The 17052-nt window shown below is 42.9% G+C and overlaps 2 protein-coding genes across 2 annotated transcripts in view; both read left to right on the top strand.

Moving 5' to 3' along the window:
• The window catches only part of LOC122811629 (probable E3 ubiquitin-protein ligase DTX3), a 1276614-nt gene that overhangs the window by 815137 nt on the left and 444425 nt on the right, over positions 1-17052 (top strand). The window lies entirely within an intron of this gene.
• Positions 1-17052, top strand: part of PIP4K2C (phosphatidylinositol-5-phosphate 4-kinase type 2 gamma) — a 722271-nt gene that overhangs the window by 703133 nt on the left and 2086 nt on the right. The window lies entirely within an intron of this gene.

Here is a 17052-nt window from a genome sequence, read left to right as displayed (position 1 = left end):
ACCCCTCAGTGAATGTTCTGTTGAAACCAGCAAGGTGGGAAGAAAATGTGATTCGGGAAATCTCAGGGATTTTTTCAAGACCCACGCTGGGACACTTCCTCCAGAGGCAGAGGACGACGTTTCATTGGCAGATGTCATTTCAGAGGCAGAGGGGGGTCTGGAGAACCAAGGTTTCTGACTCTTCCTCTGATCGGCCTTATCACCATTTCTGAAGCACTGCCCAGCTGTTCATCTCTGGAGGCAGTCGGGGGTCATATTGCCCTGCACCTGAACAAATCTTACAAACAATGCATGGATGCTAAGCATAATATCCAGAGGTTACTATGTTTCCTTTTGCCTTCCATCACCTGTCACAAGGAGGAAACTCCCCGACATTCCACCCAGTTAGAGGGAGCATGCAGCTCAAGAAATTCAAAAGCTGCTATAAAAAGGAGTCATCTAGGAGTTCCCACCCAAACAAGATTTGGAACTTACTCACACTTCTTTTTGGTGCCAGAGTAAACAGGTTGACACAAGACCCATTTTGGATTTAAGTAATCTGAATCAGTATGTAAAGATGTCAGAGTTCTGAATGGTTATGGTTTAGTCCTTCCTGCCCATTCTGCACCAGGGGGATTGGATGTGCTCTATAGCTCACCAGGATGTGTACTATCGCATCAAAATAGGCGCACCAGGAAACTCCCTTTCACTTTGGGCTAGGGACAATCCTTGCCAATTCAAAGCACAGCCCCTGGGTGTTTACCAAATGCATGGCAGTTGTATCAGCTTACATGAGACTCAAGGATTCCAGGTGTTTCCTTGTTTAGATGATTGGCTCCTCACCACCCCAGCCAGGCATCAACTTCTACAAGCTAGGGATTACTTACTTCAGATTTTCAACTCCCTAGGTATTACGATAAACTTGCCGAATTGAAGCTCACTCCTGTTCAGGATCTAGAATTTAGATACAATGATTCAAGTGTCCTCGTTGACCCTTCATCGCATCACATCTTTGGGAAATCGGGTGTAGAACTTACTGTCTTGTCTGTTCCCTCCAGCCAAATTAGTGTTACAAGCTCTTGGGTCAGTGTTGGCTGCCATAATTGTAGATCCTTTAGCAAGACTCATGCAAATCTTCAGATGGACCTTGGTAGTACAGTGGCCTCTTCTTTACCATTCTCTGTCTGTTCCCATCAAACACATTCCAGTTTGCAAATCTCATATTTGCTGGTGGATCCAGTCAGCTGACCTCTTTCTGGGCAGACCATTCTCTCTTCCTCTGTCAATAGCCACAATGACCATGAACACTTCCCAACAGGGGTGGGGGGGCATATTTCATGGGAAAGATGGTCCAAGGCACGTGGTCCTCCTCTGAGACTAGGTTGCATATCAGTGTCCTAGAGATGGGAGTTTTCCTCCTAACATTGCAAGCCTTTCAGGATGTTCTGCCCTAGGAACTATTGCAGTACACACTAACAACATGTCAGTAGTCTGGTACATCAACAAACAAGGAAGAACCCATTCCTACCCATTGTGCAGAGAGGCCATGAGGGTAGGGGAATCGGCGATCTCTTCAGACCACTTTTCTAATTGCAATGCACATACGGGGAAACCAGCACACTGGCAGACTCAGCAGGTCCATTGTGATTCTTCATGAGTGGTGTCTCAATCAAACAGTGGCAAACATGATTTTTACCTGCTGGGGCCAGCCTTGTTGCGACCTGTTTGCCTCTCCCCTTAACAAGTGCAGCAAGTACTTTGCTCTGATCCCCCCTCCAGGGGAGTCACCATGGGGTGCTGTGATTCATAATTGCCCCCCCCCCCCGGCCCGGTCTCCTATATGCCTATCCCCCTCTTCCATTGATGTCAAAGTTTTTACAGAAAGCAAGCAGGCTGAAGTGCTTCCCCTTCCGGCCTTGACAGGTATGATTCCCCTTCCTGTGGTCTCATCTGAAATATCCTCCATGGATACTGGAGCCCACTCAGGATCTCATATCTCATCCATCAGAAATTCAGCACCCCAGTGTTCATGCCGTCAAGCTTGACCATATGGTTTCTTCACTTCCAGTGATAGTAAGATGGTCCAGGCTAGCTTCCCCAGTTTGTGACATTTTCTTGGCCTCACAGAAGGCCTCCACCAAGAAAGGCTACAGAAGCAAATGGAAGAGAGTCTGTACATGGGCTTCAAAAGAGAATATTGACCTTTTTCTTAGTTCCTACTTTGGCTATCCTGTTTCTCTCCTCTTTTTAAGGAAGGGGCTAATTTTTCTACTATTAAACTTCAGTTAGCAACCATATACAACTGTCATACTGGAAACAAATCCATCTCTGTCAACTTCCAGATTATGTAAAGCCATCATGAAGGGAATTTTTCTCCTGAGACCTCCAATCAAGGATCCCTCTCCTCCTCGGGATCTTGTAGTAGTCCTCCAGGGGTTTATTCAGAAACCTTTTAAACCAGCAGGCAAAAGTGATATGAAGTTTCTTTCCTGGAAAAAATTATTTTGGTTGCGATCACTTCAGCAAAAAGAATTTCTGAACTTCAGCCATTATCAGCTAGGCTTCCTTACATTATTTTCTATAAGGATAGGGTGTCTGTATGAACCAACCCTTCCATTATGCCTAACATTAATCAGTCCATGAACTTGCCTGTTTTCTTTCCAAACTTTACTAATAAAGATGAATGTATACTGCATCTCCTTGATGTTCATAGACAATTATGTTGGTCTTCTCAGAACAAAACAGTACAGGAAGTTCCCAGCTGTTTGTGGCTTTTATTTCCCTTGCCGCTTAAGTCAAGTTGTCTCCAAAATTACAGTGGCTAAATGGATTACTGACTGTTATTTCACTGATCTTTTCGCTAAAAGGTTTGGAATTGCCTCATCCTCTAGAGACTACTGTACCAAATTTATGGCTACTTCATCTGCATTCTCCTCTAGAGTTTCAGTTGATATTTGCGTGGCAGCCACTTGACTTGTACCTTTTTTACACATTACAAATTGGATATTTTCTGCAGAAGCAGAACTTCCTTTGGTTCGACAATGATTCGGCATGTCCTTCCTTGAAGGCCTTCCAAGAGTTACATTGCTGGGGATTGTGACCCATCGGTGAGGAAGAATGAAAAGGACATCACATTTAGAAGTTATGTACTTACTATAACTTGACATCTGTGTTGTCCATTTTCATTCTTCTCCACCTTCCCTCTCACCCGTCCCCCAGCCTTGTTACTTCTAGAAGAATCTTTGGTTGTTTTTGAAGCACTGTTGTTGGAGGTTTGAGCCTCAATTTTTTCTTATGTCTGTCCTGTCTCTCTTGTATAGTGGGCAGTAAGGCAGCAAACTCAATCTTAGGAGTTGGGGATGGAATAGGACATTATGGGTAGAGGGAGGAGCTCGAGATTTGGATCCTAGTCTTGTAAATGCAGCCCAGACTAATACAAGGGTTGGATCTGTAACCCATCCGTGAGGAAGAATGAAAATGAATGACACTGATGCCAAGTTAATTTTACAAGAGAGTGCATTTTTCTTCCGGTCAGTTTAAAAGTTGTTTAAAGTCATTGAAAACATTTTTTTCCCTGTGGAGAAATTGTGTTTTACTTTTAAGGGCTGGCAAGGTGTTTTAATGTGCTTTTTTACTGTGTTCATGTGTGGAAAAAGTGACTTTTAAAGACTTTAAATTTTGCCAGCTTTTGCTGCTTGTTTTCCCCAGGAAAGAACCACCATTTTTGGCTTGACTATAGCACAAACTACTGGCCCCACAGTTGGTCCTTCACCCACCGCAACCTTTACACCAGAGCAAGCTAGCAGTTTGCCTCATTTGCAGGTGGGTGACCCTGCAGTGGCCATAGCTTGTTCCTTGGACCACTCATCTTTTACCTGTGATCCCTCTGGTGTGGCAACTGCAGCCACTGTGGGTTCCCTCGGGGGGCAAGGGAGAGCCACTGTTGGTCCTGTGAGGAGGAACAGGGAAGGCTTCCCTGTTTAGTCAGAATGTTGTAACCATCTCTGAGAAAGCTAAAGCTCCCATTAATAACACTGTTTGCCGTTTTTCCTGTAAAAACAAAATTCCTGTAATTTCCTTAGACAGGAATGGATTTATAGAGTCTGTCTCCGGGTTTAATTCTGGGTATTGATCCTTCTCATCAGGTGGTTTCTGGTAAGAGAAAGAGGGAATACCTCTTTTCCTGAGGATATTCAAGATTTTTGAATCTAGAGAGAAAGATTAAGTGACAGACACAGGCTTTTCTCCTCACTTCTCTGATTCAGACTATGAGGAAAGCTCAGTTTCTAATTCTTCTTGTGGGGAGTTCTCTTTATTTTGAGACTTTTTCTAGAATGTGCCAGCATATTCAATGGGAAAACACTGAGGTTTGTCAGTTCGTCAGAAAATAATATGAAACATTAAACAAGGAATTTCCAGAACCTTCACCAATCCTCCCAGATCTTTCAGCTTTAGAGGATGTGTGCGTCCACTGCCTGCAGTTTCCTGATAATTTGCCTGCTGCCCCTAAAAAGACAGATTTTATAAAGTTCCTCAATATTTTAAATTTCTACACATTTCTGAAACCTAACCTAGCATCGATATCTTTAGTTAATCCTGCTGCAGCTAAACATTTGATGTTCTGTAGTCCTATCTCGCCTTCATTCTTACAGATGGGTTTGGAGCCGATCCTCGGTTCCGACTCTGCCTATGACAAAGCTCAAAGTCTTCTAGTTGGCTTTTGGCTAGGTAGGTATCCCATGGTGCACCAGTACAATCCCTAGATCTCGCTTGTCATGTCTACGAGTTCAGATGTGCTTCTTCTTGGCCATGGCTAAGTTTAACATTTTTTTTTTCTATTTTTGCTGTATGACAGCTTAACGTTGCAATTTATATAGCTTTTGATAGCATTTAATAGTAGTACGAGTAGTTTCAGACTTGCTGAAGTGTTTTTCTTGACTTTAGATTCTTTATTGTTAACTGATTGGCTGTTGGCCTTGTTCTCATTGGTATCCTATGTGCCAGTCTTTTTCTGTTCATCGTGTGCATTTGCGCTTGTTTGATATTTGCAGCGTTTATTGTAGAGAGTTTGGAATTTAAATAGTTATTACTTAGATATTTAGTGTTTCCAGTTAAGGTGCGAGTTTGCGCTCAATTTACCTTGTTTTTCATGTGCAGTGTTGATTAGTATTACAGTGTTAGTATTTAGACTTTCCTTCTTGGATATTTATCTGGATATCTAGCTATTCAGTTGGTGTAAAGGGTTTTTTGATATTTTCAACCCTTCTTGCTCTACGACTTAGTGTTTGACCGTAGATTTCACTGAGACAGTTTGGTCATTTTCATAATCCGTATTAGTGTGTGTGCTGCCTAGTTAGTAGTTTCTGACCGTCTAGTCTTTCTCTCTACCTAGGTCTGTTTAAGTTAGAGGACCTAGTTCTCTGCCTTTTTTTCTCTTCCCAGGGCCTAGGCCCGTTTAAGTTGGGACCTAGTCCTAGTGTTTGTGTTGTGTTTTTCTGCTTCTCCGGTTAGCATATCTAAAGAGGCAAAAGACCATAAACCTTCGGGGTTTAAGAAATGTGTAAAATGCTCCCAGAAAATGTCAATTACGGATGGCCATAGTAATTTGTAATGCCTCGAAGCCATCCATCTGCAGGAAATCTGTTTGTTTTGCCATTCCTTCAGCTCCAGAGTCCTACAGGAGCGGAATAACAAACTAATTTTGAAAGGTCTCCTCAAGCCTTCTTTTGAGGAAGACTTGGCCAGTTCATCATCTTCCTCAAAATCCCATTCATCCAAAAAAGACCAGGCTAAATCTGCCAAGAGGCATTCCCTGGCGCCATCCGGTGCTTCGGAACCGCCTCCTAAACTTTCTAAACTAGGCAAGACTTCTACCTCCTCGGCTCCACTGATCTCGGAGCCGATCGAGGTTGTTGATACTGTGACTTCAGTTTCGGTCCCATGCATTTCGGAGCTGACTGCTGATAGCAAACATCAGAGCCGAGGTCCAGATCTCCTACACTCTTCCAGATCTTCCAGGAGCTTAACAGAAGAAGATGTGGAGAGAGTAGTGCTGAGACTCCTGAAGTAGTCTGCCTTGCCAAAAATGCTGTTGGCTCCGACCCAGTTGGTCCCGGAGCCACCTGAGTCCATTCCCACTGTTGTGGTTCCTCTGAGCCTTGCCAGGCTTTCGGAGCTGGAGTGTTCGGTACTGCTGGTTGTGGAACCATCGGTTCCAGCTCCCTCCAAGGCGGTCTTGGAGCAGAGTTCTGCTTGGACACCTTCGGTGCCATCTGTGGTGTCTAGGAGTTGAAGTTCCGCAGTCGGCCCCGACAGGGACACTTGGACCCGGACCTCTTCGGTTCCGAGTCTCCCTGTCGGTGCTTCGGCTAAGGTGAACTCAGATCTTGCATCTGTCTCGGAGCCGATGACTTTGTCTCCTTGGAGCAGAGGTGGTCTTCGGAGCCGGAGAGGTCTGCCTGTCAGCGGAGTGTGCTGTCCCACTCATCAGCTCTACCCAGGGGTACCGACACTCTTCCCCATTGGGCACCGACCTCCATCTCAGCACCTACTCCCTCTCTTCTCTTGACAGCAGAGACCCGCAGCCTCGGGAGCCACCAGTTGGTGGTCCCCACTCTTCCGTGACTTCCCTGGAATATCCTTCTGAGAAGCCCCCTCTGAAGAGGACATGCAAGAGGAAGCATGTAGACTCCCAGGATAAGTTGCTTACCTCCGACACTGACCTTGAGGAGTCAGAAGGGTCCTTTTGTAGACATCGTGGAGATCCTTAAGCAGAGGTGGGGCTGGTCCACTGTTACTCCTTCTGATGAGGAGTCAGTGTACCTGAAGGCTTTCGGGTCTCAGCCTTCAGCCTCTTGGGTGTCTGCATCTTTCGACGAACTTTTAGACCTTATTAGTCGGAAGGTGTGGGAGACTCCTGATGCCGTGGAGCCAGTTCCCAGGAGACCCAGTAAAGTTTTGTCTGCTCCCAAAGAGATGTAATTCTTATCCAAGGGTGGTATGCCTGTAGATGCCATGGTGATGGTGGTGGCGGCCACTAAGAAGGAACTAGCAGAGACTTCATCTGTCCAACCGCCGAACACAAGTCTCAAACGATGCATAGATATGGGAAGTATATCTTTTCATCAGCAGCATTCACACTCAGATCGCTGAACTACCTGACACATTTTACAAGACTTCAGAGAGATCTCCTTAAGGAGTTAGGAGAGACTCTACAAAGTACATCTACTGAAGGAGTCCCTGATAAGGTGTGTGCTCAGTTGTCCACCTTAATTCCATTAACTCCTCCATGAGGCTGATTTCTTATGCAGCTGATGGAGTGAGCAGGGCAGCAGGTTCTGAAGTTTCCCTTAGGAGGCACTCCTGGATGCGCTTGTGTAATTTTGTGTAGCTATTGAAGTCTACCTTTACCAACGTCCCTTTGACGGTTCTTCCTTGTTTGGACCTAAGGTAACAGACGCACTCACCAGGTGTGAGCAAGAAGGGAAAACGCTGTCTGCCGTGGGAGTATGCTTTACCGTCCCCTCTAGACCATACCTCAAGGGTCAGAGAGGTGGTAAGATGTGGTTCAAGAAGTCCCAGAGGTTTTTCCCAGATGCACAGGGTGACTCCTCCTCCAGAGGAGGAGGAGCGAATGGTAGACATTGCCCTAGAGGCAGGGGCAGGCCGGGATTCGCTTCGAGGCCATCCCTGTCAGTGCTCCTGATGGGCCCGGCTGTGCTTCTCTGGAGCCAGTCGGAGGTCGCATTTCTTTGTATCCAGAAGCCTGGCTAAGCATCACCCGAGACAAATGGGTACAACGAATTATCACAAGAGGATCCCGGATGTTCCACCCAATACCAGGGATCAAGCAAAGGTAGAAGTGAACAAGTTGCTCGCAAACAGAGTCATCAAAACTGTCCCTGCAGACCAGGTAGGATTCGGAACTTACTCCAGATTCTTTTTAGTGCCAAAACGTACAGGGGACTGGACGCCCATCTTGGACCTCAGCAAACTAAACAAGAAGGACAAGTTCTGGATGGTGACACTGCAGTCTATACTCCCTCTGTTAAGGAAAGACACTTGGATGTGCTCAATAGACCTCCAAGATGCGTACTACCATATAAAAATGGACAGGATGTTTAGGAGCCACTTACACTTCAGCTGGGAGCCAGTCATTACCAGTTTCGTGCTCTGCCCTTTGGTCTCACCACAGCCCACAGGGTGTTCACCAAATTTATGGCAGTAGTGACAGCTCACCTGAGACATCTGTACCTGGACAACTGGCTCCCGACCACCCCCACCAGGCATCTACTCCTTCAAACCAGAGATTCCACTATCCAACTTTGTGCCCAGTTGGGGATTACTATAAACCGGGAAAAGTCTGCCTTATCGCCCTCTCAGTTTGTGACTTTTATAGGCGCAGAAATAGACACAGTTGCCATGTTAGCTGGTCTTCCTGCAGAAAGAGCACAGAACCTCATACAACAAGTTCTTCGTCTACTTCCCCTTCAAAAAGTCAAGGCAAAGACAGTGCTGAAACTCTTAGGGACCATGGCCTCCACCATAATGCTAGTCCCTCTTGCCAAATTGCATATGCGAATTCTTCAATGGCTCCTATCGTCCAAGTGGTCCTTTCAACAACTGCCTCTAGCATTTTAACAAAGTCTTGCATAAAGGACCTCTGTTGGTGGATCCAACCCAACCAACTAACGACAGGCACTCCATTTCATCCTCGCCAACCCGTACTGTGACCATGGATGCCTCACGGGGGGGGGGGTATTATTTAGCAGGACTTTCCAAAGCACATGGCACGATCACGAGGATCACCTGTATATCATTGTCCTAGAGATGAGGGTGGTGCTTCTGGCATTGCAAGCACTTCACAACATTCTTCCTCTTGGGACGATAGCAATCCAATCAGACAACATGTCGGTGGTATGGTATCTCAACAAACAAGGCAGAACCAGATCTTACCCCCTTTGTCAAGAGGCTATTCGGGTTTGGAAATGGACGATATCTTCCCAACGCTTTCTAGTGGCAATGCACATCCCAGGGTCAACCAACGTGATAACCAACAAACTCAGCCGGGCAATCTTGATGCCTCATGAGTGGTCTTTGAAGCAGGAAATAGCGGAACAGATCTTCTGCAAATGGGGACAGCCTTGCTGTGATCTTTTTGCCAGTCCGATCAACTCCAAATGCAGCAGCTACTTTTCCCTTATCCCACCTCCCGGGGAGTTGCAGAGACGCACTTGTTCACGATTGGCTCCTGGGTCTCCTTTATGCTTTTCCCTGCTTTCCTCTCATATCCAAGGTGATTCAGAAAGCAAAACTGTTGGGAAGCAAATTGATTCTCATCTCTCCTTACTGGCCTCGTCAGATTTGGTTCCCCTTTCTCGGGCCTCATCTTCTAGATGATCCATGGACTCTGGACCCAGTGCCAGATCTCTTTTGACACACACGTCAGGCTCTCTTTGCCCCAGCCTCCACACCGTCATCTTGGCAGCATGGCTGCTCCAGTTCCATCCCTAGTCAGGCTTCATGTGCTGTGACCCACATTCTCACATCTTCTCATAAATCCTCCACTAGAAAGTTATACACTAGCAAATGGAGAAGGTTTTCTATCTGGGATGAAGAAAGGAATGTTGACCCTTACACCACATCCATTCCAGTGATTTTAGAATTTTTGTCTGAACTTTTTCACCAGGGATCTGCTGCTGCCACATTTAGGGTTCATTTGGCAGCAATATCAAATTTTTATTTGGGCAACATGAGTCTAACTTGATGTCACACAGATTGTGTAAAACCTTCCTTAAAGGTACCACTTTGCGGAGACCTCCCTTTCAGGAACCGGTAGCTTCCTGGGATCTAAACTTAGTCCTGTCCAAAATTAGCTCTCCACCCTTTGAACCTGCTCATTCGTGCCCATTGAAGTTTCTGTCTTGGAAGACCTTGTTGCTAGTAGCCATCACATCTGCTAGACAAGTATCAGAATTACAAGCACTGTCTATCAAGCCCCCTTATCTGATTTTCCACAAAGATAGAGTATCTCTTCGCACAAATCCATCTTTTATCCCTAAAGTGTGCTCTCATAATAACTTGAACCAAACTATAGAGCTGCCGGAGTTCTTCCCTAATCATTCCAACTCAGCAGAATACAGATTTCATCAGTTGGCTGTTCAGACAATTATGGTTCTATCTACAAAGGACTAAAGAATTCAGGAAGTCAGACCAATGATTTGTATTCTTCTCTGACTCCAGATTAGGTCTCCAAAGTGTCCCTTTAGAATTGGATTTCAAGTTGTATCTCTCTCATTTATTCCACCAATGGAAAGCCTTTGCCATTCAAGATTAAGGCTCATTCTACATGATCCCAATCTACATCTGCAGCCTTCCAAGCCAGGGTTCCAATTAACATTTGTGCAGCTGCAACCTGGGCTACCCCTCATACTTTTATTACTCATTACAAATTGGACATGATCTCTAGGGGTAGAGTCTCCTTTGGTACCACGGTACTCAGGAGTATCTTTCCATGAGCCACCCAAGAATAAGTTGCTAGGGACTCTGTCCCATGTGTAAGAATGAAGGCGAGATAGGACTACAGAACATAAAGAAGTTATGTACTCACCATAACGTTCCATGTTTGTAGTCCATCTTGCCCTTCATTCTTACGAACCCACCCTCCTACCCCCGTCCTGGAAGGATCTGGAGACAGGATAAATTTTCCATAACAGGTGGAGACCTTTCATTATTGTTCTTTCTGGATAGCTTTAGTTCTGTCTTTCTATAGTTTAGCTGCAAACAAGATCTTGGGATTGTACTGGTGCACCATGGGATACCTACCTAACCACAAGCCAACTAGGAGACTTTGATCTTTGTAATAGGCCGAGTCGGACCCAAGCATCAGCTCTGAACCCATGTGTAAGAATGAAGGGCGAGATGGAGTACAAACATGGAACGTTATGGTTAGTACATAACTTCTTTTTTAATTCCAGCCCTGCCCTTTCTGACAAGGATGGGAAGATTATAAGTATGTGAAACAAGTGTATGCTACTGCAACTTCAGTCTTCAGAATTTTGAGTTGAGGGCTCATATTTTAAATTTTATTCTGACTAATTGTAAAAGTATATGAAATGTTTTATCTGCAGTCTTTTTTTGTGAGGAAAAACCTACTTTAAATCAGTTTGTTCCATTGTACAAGTCACAACTAATTATGTGTGCGCGTACGTTACTTAGCAGACACTTCTTCCAGGGCTGTTGCTACTGGCACCATTTTGAAGAAGTTGGCCTTGCTGCTTTCTCAGAACCCTCCCAAATGATATGAAAAATGAGATTTTATACTCTGCTTTGGACAGACTTAGTTTTTGGTTCCTCTGCTGCAGAGGTTATCAAAAAATGTGATGAATGGGGGTGAGTTGTTACAGAGAACCTCTTAAGATTTTCAGCTCTCCTTTTCCAAAATTTCTAAGAGATTCTGTAACCCCCATCCAAGTGAGGCAAAAAAAAGCAGCCTCAACAAAATGTGGATAAATAGACACTTAAGAAGAAATGGCAGGGGATTCTAAAAATTTAAGAACACTCCAAAACCAAGGACATTCCAGCAAGTCAGAATGACTATATAAGGGACCTTGTGCCCCCATCCTGGCAGTCCCTTTTCTCTTCCAGAAAGTCTGAATCTGTATTTTTCTGTTTGGCAATAGATAGTTTCAGACAAATGGGATCTGAAGATCATTTGGCAAGGTTACAGATGATAATAGGAGAAAATCCCTTATTTACAGGGGGTAATTCCTCATACACCAGGCCAGACTGTCTTATTTCCCCCTGTCCTTCAACATACTTGTCTCTGGAAGTGATAGAACCAGTTTCTGTTTCCCAGGTTGGGAAAGGCTTTTATTCAAAGACGTTTTTAATGCAAAGAAAGAAAAATGTTTGGAGACCAGTTCTGGACGTTTTCAAAGCATGTTTGTGATGGTGCCCAAGTTCAGAATGATGTCGCTTTACAACCTATTACCTTGTCTTCCTCATTCTAGTTTCCTGTCAACACTAGATTTAAAAAATGCTTATCATATCCCTATTTATACAAACATCAGGCATTTCTTAAGGTTTTGTTTGTCTGGGTCACATTGTCTGCTCTCTGCCTTACCCTTTGGACTATCCACTGCACCGAGAATGTTCACAAAGTGTCTGTCACTTACAGGGTATCCACATTTTTCCATATTTAGATAATTTGCTTATCTTTGTAGAATATTTTTCATAGTGCCAAGAATCTCTCATTTGAGTGAGAGGTTTCTTACACAAGCTGGAATTACAAGAGAATGTTCAAACATTTTTTTTTTTACTCCTTCATTTAGGATTTTGTTCCTGGGATGAGAGGTAGATGTCTTATTTCAAAGAGTGTATATCCCACAGGAAAAATAGATCTATATCCAAATCTTTTCCTAAGGTTTTCCACTCAGAGTTCAGTCACTGCAAAGGGAATACCTCAGGATTTTGAGTCTCATGCATCTAAGATTCTCATGATACCTATAGCAAAACTTCACACGAGAAAGCTACAGTGGTATCCGAAGTTTCTGTCTGGTCCCAGCACCAACATCCTTAATCTTTTGAAATCCCAGTGCTGGGTTTTGTCAGAATAGAAATCACTTGAAGACAGCAAATTTCCTTAAATCCAGGTCTTCCTTTCTCCCTTTCTGCTCCAAAGCAGTCAGTCGAGTAGTTTGAGAAAGGATAAAAGTGCAAGGTGTGCAAGACACAAAGGGCAGATGCAAGCATACAAGTATAAAAGAAATGCTTGCCCTGATCAAGGCACTTAACTGTCTGACTCACCTTTGTTCCCTGTACCTCTTCAGGTTACAGACAGTATCACAGCCATATGCTACATCAACAAGCAAGGGGGAACCAGGTCACACCCACTCTGCAGACTAGCCATGTTTGCTTCAGGTGTATCTTCATGGCACAGTCTCACTCTGCAGGCATCATACATTGTTAGATTATAGTTGCGTTGCAGGCAAGCTGAAGAAGACGAGGGCAGACCTTCACTAATGGAAACTAGATCCAGGGGATCTTCCAAGATTTGATCCGTCTGTGGAGAGTTCCTCAAGTAGGACTATTTGTCTCTTCTGTAAACAATCCGTCAGTAAGATTCTGTTCCAGGACTCCAAGCAAGAAGGCTAGAAGACAGATGGCTTTTCCTTTTCTTGGGCAGGAATGTTCCTTCATACTGTGCCACCCTTTCCACTGGTATCCTGGATACTCCTGAAGATTCAGAAGGAATCCTCCAGAATTAGTTTGGCTGATTTCTGGCCCAACACTGGTTCTCCCTTATGGAAATGGTTAGGCCAATTGCCACATGCTTCTTCACAGAGTGGATCTACTTGCATATTATCCAGGGATGATTGATATACCCCAGTCCCAATCAACTTCAACTGACTGCATGTATGGTAGGGTCTTAATTCCCTTTAGGCGCTTGTTTACAGGGAACGTGCAGCCGGTTCTAATGGAGGCAAGAAAGCCTGCTACTAGAAAATCTTGTACTGGCAAATGGAAAAGGTTTTCTGGTTGGTCCCAACAACATAACCGGCTCCCATTTAGGGCTAGTTCTCTAGTTTCACAGTATTTGGGTGAAGTACTTTCCTATGGCCTTTCTTACTTCTCCATCAAGGTCATTTATTGGTCATTTCAGTATATCTGCCCATGAGTCCTCCTCCTTCAGTCAATGTTTTTTGAAAGGGGTTTTGCATAAGAGGACTCTAAGAAAACCAGTGGCCCCTCCTTTGGATCTTTCTTTTATTCAATTTCAGATACACAAAGGTAAAACGCCAACAGTCAATGCATGAAAAAAATACAAGTGACAGCTCAATAGAAAAAATAGCATATTAACAAGCATGTACAACTGTTTACAAGAATGATGCAAAGACAATATAGTATGATTATTCTGTTAAAAAAAAAAAAAAGTTAATATTTAAAGGTGAAGCTAAACAATGTCAAAAATTTTTGACCAACATTTTGATGAATATGAATGAGATTTTTTGTTTAATATAAATTTATATACCTTTATATATCTGTCCGTTTCCTTTAATTCACCTCCTGACAGTCTTTTCCCATCAGCCAGTTTTGTGTACTGTACAATTAAAGTAACATGAATAGGGCTATCGGAACAGTTGGGTCTTTTGGTCATATGTTTTTAGGGTGGGATAAGAAGAGTAGTAAACTCTTTGGTTACGTTTCTTTCTTGATAACCTAAAACTTGTAATTTATCTTCAAGGGAATGTCATATGTTAAGAGTTTTTGCAACCTCATAGCATGCAGATCAGATCTGCATATTCATTAGGGCATGCAGCACGCTTGCGTAGAATTTGGAGGTGATATTGTGCATTTTTTGTGGAGGTCATGTAATAGTTTACAATCATAAACTGAAGGTAAAACTTTTTTTTTTTAAAGAGGAATAGCCTTTTTCTTCCAGCAGATAAAATTTTGTATATCACTAGGTGACAGATGAGGCCTAGTTTGTCCAATAAGAAGAACAGGTAAAGGAGTCTTTATATTTAAACCTGGTTATTAATTTATATGACCTGGGAACTAGCTTATCAGCTGAGAGAGCTTTTTAGTTGATTTAAAAAACGTATGCAGTTCTGCGTGAAAATTGTTGTACTTTTAAGTAATGTATTTGATTCAGTTTAGGCGTATAAGATTTGGGAAGCTTGAAATATGTTTGCAGGTTCTCCGGGGAAAGTGGGGAGTGAGATGTAAAATGGCAAATTAGCTTGCCTTTAATTAGGATGAAATTCGATAAAGTTAACATTTGAATGTTTACCTTAAAATTTGGATTACACCTGATTGGCTGAAATAGCTCTAATGTACAATATACATTTAGAGAATTGACTTTTGAATTATGAGAGTTTTGTTATATATAAACTCATGAATTTTGAGTTGTTTTACGTCGTCCTCCTTTAAAAGGGGAAGAGATAATGGCTTGCACTCGTATTGACTTATATGATTTGACAAATTTTTTATCCACAAAGGGCTTCCAGGAATTATTTTAGGGAGGCTAGTTTATAATTTTATGCAGTCAACTAGAGCTAATAACTGAACTAGTCTTCCTGAGTTTTTGGGAGGAATTAATTTAGCATAGGCCAACCTCACCAATTTAGGTATCCAAATAAAATTGCTTAAGAGTCGAGATAATGTTATTAAAAAAATCAGAAGATGAACTGTAGAAGGAAGAAAAATGAAATAAGAGTTTAAATAAAATGTTCATTTTTATCTGGGAATTTTGTTATTAAATCTCAAAATGTCTAACTATATTAGAGCATGTTTTAGTGATATTATCTCGATGGTTAAGTGAATACTCTTGATTAAAATTTCTTATTTTAGGGTCGAACATATGTTAATCATGTGCCTGTTAGAGCTTCCTAGCAGACTAAAATTTGGGTTTGCCGGAAGTGTAACAGATTTGTTAAAGATGATTGGAGAATTGGAATAGGTATGACTTGACATTTATAATTTTGGGTATGTCAGATTTTAAAAGTATTTACATCCTCAGCAAATGCAGTAAAGGGGGAAATGGACAGATAGTGCATCCTTGTCTAGTTCCATTAAAGATGTAAAAAGGTGGAGAAAAAAAATTATTTATAAAAAAATTGAGTAAGTACCTTAGTGTAAAGAACTTGAATGGCATCAATAAAAGATGAGTAAAAGTCAAAAATGTGCATCATCTTAAAAACAATAGGTTTATGTGATCAAATGCCTTGATTGCATGTACATTAAGGGCAAAAATGTGTTTACTAAGTAGGATGGATTTGTGTTTCAGTGGTAAGGGAGTGGCCCTTCGTGAGTTTGCCTTGAATAAAAAAAAGATCGATAAGTTGAAATAAGTGATAGAATGATTATTTTCAGGGATCTTAATTTTGTGTTAGAGAAGCTAATGTTTAATCCATTTGAACCAACTAATCTAGCTGGCTTGAGATTAACATGGAAAACTAATTTACTGATTGCTTTGACCAATGCAGGAAGAGTATCCGAGTTGCAAGCTCTTATGGTGAGTCAACCCTATTTTATTTTCCACAGAGACAGGGTTTCTTTGAGAAGCAATCTTTCTCTTATGGCTGAGGAAGAGAAGGTGTAAGAGGAATCACTTGGACCCTTTCTCCCTCCCGTTTCAAAGTCTTCCACTTTAGATACAAATCAGGACAAAGGTAGGTTCCCACAGATCTCCTTCCCAGAACACATTTTTCAGTGAAATATTGGAGATGGTGGGGAAGAAAGAATTACAACCAGTGGATTTCACCTCCCCTGAGGAACAGACTTTATGGGAGGCATATAATTCCTCTCTCCCACAATGTGGTTAGTGCCTCCCCAGGCAAACTGATAGTTATGGCTTTCGTAAGATGTAGAAAGAATCTTACTTGGAGTCCATTCCAAAAAACCCAGATAGAGTCCTTCATTCCCCCAAAGACAAGGCCATACTGGAATGGAAGTCCTCTTGTTGACTGCCTAATGGTGGCTGTGGCCACCAAAAAGGACAACCCAGAAGTCCCTCAGGCTATCCATTCCCCTAATAAATATTCCAGGATGATGAATAGATAAGGAAAGTGAGTCTTTGCAGCTAGTACATTCTCTTACAGAGCATTAAAATACAGGGTCCATATGATTTGGTTTCAGACGGGGATCACACACAAAGTATCAGAAAATCTGAAATGGTCACTAGTCGGGGAATTCCACTTGCTATCATGAGAGCTATTTCCTCTGTTGGTCATGCGTGTCATACATAATGGGATGAATGGGGCAGCTAAGGAAGCAGGATCTGGTCTGACTATGAGAAGGCAGGCCTGGATGCTCCTTATGGATTACCTGCACTATTTCAAGGTGGTTTTCCCCAACACACCTAAAGGGAGGAGACTTTCTGGGTGGTCATGATGCTGTCCACACTGCCATGTTTTCAGGCTTGGAATTGGATGTGATCTGTGGATCTTCAGAATGCCTACCTATACATAAAGATAAACAAGGCATCAAAATGATTTCTTTTCTTCCAGGTCAGGGCCAATCATTTTCAATCTGAAAGCCGTACCATTTTGTTTTACCGTAGACCCCAGG

This window comes from Protopterus annectens, chromosome 9.part0 (genome assembly GCF_019279795.1).
Source record: "Protopterus annectens isolate FY-2018-M chromosome 9.part0, PAN1.0, whole genome shotgun sequence".
Lineage (NCBI taxonomy): Eukaryota > Metazoa > Chordata > Ceratodontiformes > Protopteridae > Protopterus > Protopterus annectens.
Note: the sequence above shows the minus strand (reverse complement) of the source record. Positions and strands in the feature narration are given on the sequence as shown.